Source organism: Pundamilia nyererei, unplaced genomic scaffold (genome assembly GCF_000239375.1).
Source record: "Pundamilia nyererei isolate P.nyererei 1_Seehausen unplaced genomic scaffold, PunNye1.0 scaffold00438, whole genome shotgun sequence".
NCBI classification, from domain to species: domain Eukaryota; kingdom Metazoa; phylum Chordata; class Actinopteri; order Cichliformes; family Cichlidae; genus Pundamilia; species Pundamilia nyererei.
Window position 1 is genome coordinate 31,102 of NW_005187839.1, and position 2,446 is coordinate 33,547.

A 2,446-nucleotide genomic window follows, 5' to 3' on the forward strand; every position below is an offset into this window, starting at 1 on the left:
AGAGAAGAGAAGAGAAGAGAAGAGAAGAGAAGAGAAGAGAAGAGAAGAGAAGAGAAGAGAAGAGAAGAGAAGAGAAGAGAAGAGAAGAGAAGAGTCCAAACCGACTTAAAATCCTTTTTCATCACACCCATGATACAGTAGTATACAGTATGTGTGTATATGTTCATCAGTGGTGGCAACTGACAAGTCTGTACACGTTGTTTTAAATTTTCAGAATGTATAATATCATACGGGTTTTGAGTCAGTGCATGACAAAAAAACCCCCAAAAAAACCCACCTTGAACGCTTGGGATAGACTGTTTATATAAAAAATATTTCAAGGTACCTTAATCATATTGCATTATCATCTTTTTGTGGGGATGTCGAATGGTAATATCTCATTGTTTTTATTAAAAAAAATTTAATGAGGAAACAGAAGATTATATGTGTTTAAGTTCCAAGTCAAAGTGCTTTTAACAGCATCTTTAAAAGAAAATTATAAAAAGTACATGTATAAAAAGAATTCTTGAGGTATATTTTAATGTGCTTTAAAGACATGTGGCTTCACATATTTCCTGCTACTAAGGAAATATGTCATGCAAAACTATGATAAGAGTAGAGGCGAGACAGTGACAGATGATGAATTTATTGCCTCTGGTTTATTTGAATATACAAAACTCTGCACATCATTTGTGTGTGTGTGTGTGTGTGTGTGTGTGTGTGTGTGTGTGTGTGTGTGTGTGTGTGTGTGTGTGTGTGTGTTCATGTCAAAATAATTGTCATTGCTGTCATGTGAGAATGACAAACATTTGTCATTGTCACAGTTTAATACAACGATACTTGAATTGAATGCATTGAGACGGGTGGCGGAGTCAGGCTGGACAATAAAATGAAATAAAAAATTGTTACGGCCCTAGCCTCTCTCTCTCTCTCTCCTGAGGGTGCCTGTGTGGGCGTGTCCCACTACCTCCCCTGCCTGAGACGCCACCTTTCCCTCCTGTACAGCTGACTCCCATCAGCAATTAAGGGTATTTAATAGATAAATAAATCTCTCTTTTTTAAAATTCTTTTTGTTTGTCCAAGTACTCAAATTTCCCAGAAAATTAATAGTGAGATATAGTCATCATGCAGCACCAGTACTAATAAACTTTACTTCCACTGACTGAATCTGATATGGTAGAACCTCTAATAATCTTTTGTCCCATATTTTTCTCTTACACTTTGCTTAATAGACATTGGCACACTGAAAAATGTTGATTAAGGATTAATTTGTTGGCAAAATGATAGTATCATATTATGTATTGCATAATTCAACAAACATAATATTAATATAATATTAATATTAAAACTCTATGCTCAAGTATTACTGAAAGAATAAAATAAAAAAGTTTAAATGCAGAAAGAACAGAAATTTGTGCAGTTTTTTTTTCTTAAAATGTTTTCAAACCCATAATTTAGTGTAATTTACCTTACAGCATTTTAGCATATCTATCTGATGATACTCGTTTTCCTCCACCAGAGCCAGGCAGAAGAAACTCAAACAGTCGAACAAAAAAAATGATTATTAACTCAAAATGTAGAAGTTATGTGCCTGAAACTGTTGACTTGCTAGCTGATTACATCAAAATATTACATTTCAATGTGAGCCCCAGTCATGACACGTGACACACATTTGTGCTTTGGTGGAACTGAGGGTCTCGTTAGTTGGCGGAGGGGTTGTTACCATCTTTTAAGGATCATCCCTCCTCCGAAGGTGAGGGGAATCTAGCAAAGATTGAGGATGAACTCAGCTTGGGTGTCTATCTGGTTTTTAAGTCTGACGTCATTAGCTGTGTCTGGGCCCAAACTCTGCTGCAGATCCCAAAGTCACACGATCATTGTGGCATCTCTGAGAGTTAAAAACTGTCTAAATTCTTTCATCTGTAATAAAATGATCAGTGTTCTGCTCTACCAGGTATAACAATTAAGTTTAACATCCAGGTATCCTTGAAAACAGAATTTATGAAATTTAACAGTTAGAAGTAAGCAGGAAGTTAGCTTGCTAGTTTCCATTTAAATATAATATACCATGTTCTGGCTGAGGGATTTCCAAAACAAATGAAGACGTACAGCTCTGCTATCGCTTCCGACATAAATGAATGGAAGCAGAAGAGTTCCCTTAATCCGGTTGTTCAGTCTGACGTCACTAGCCGTGTCTGGACCTAAACTCCGCTGCAGGTCCATATATCAATTGATCACTATGGCATTACTGAGAGTAGAAAAACTGTCTAAAGTCTTTCATCTTTAATAAAATGATCAGCATTCTGCTCTACCAGGTGTAACAATTGAGTTTAACATCCAGGCATCCATGAAAATGGAATTTATGACATTTAACGGAAGTTAGCAGGGAGTTAGCTCGCTAGCTTCTATCTAAATACAATATAGCATGTCCTGACTGCGGGGTTTTGGAAACAAATTAAAACGTACA